Below are 372 nucleotides of genomic sequence, written 5' to 3'. Positions count from 1 at the left end.
ACATCCCCTACCTACCAAAACAAAAACTCTCCTGGGAAGATGAATGTGGCAGTAACATGTGCCAGTGAGATCACATATATATCACTGGGATATCTTTAGGTATTACCAACAGGAGACCTCTAAGAACATATATAAAATACATAGTAACATCTCCAAACTAGTCAAGTCCTTTTCCTAGTTTATATCCCTTCCTAAGATGTGTTTTGAAAAATCTACCTACTTAATGAATACAGCTTTCTGGATTGTTCTTCTGTATATACTACTATAACCTTTGTCCTCCCCTCTATCCCTTCCTCCTTTCTTTGCCTGTTAATGATTTGCAACTACTGTGCCATAACCAAGCTCTGCCTAAATTTCTCTTCCTATCTCTCT

Source organism: Poecile atricapillus, chromosome 2 (genome assembly GCF_030490865.1).
Source record: "Poecile atricapillus isolate bPoeAtr1 chromosome 2, bPoeAtr1.hap1, whole genome shotgun sequence".
Lineage (NCBI taxonomy): Eukaryota > Metazoa > Chordata > Aves > Passeriformes > Paridae > Poecile > Poecile atricapillus.
The sequence above is the reverse complement of the archived record's forward strand: the minus strand, read 5'-3'. Positions refer to the sequence as shown.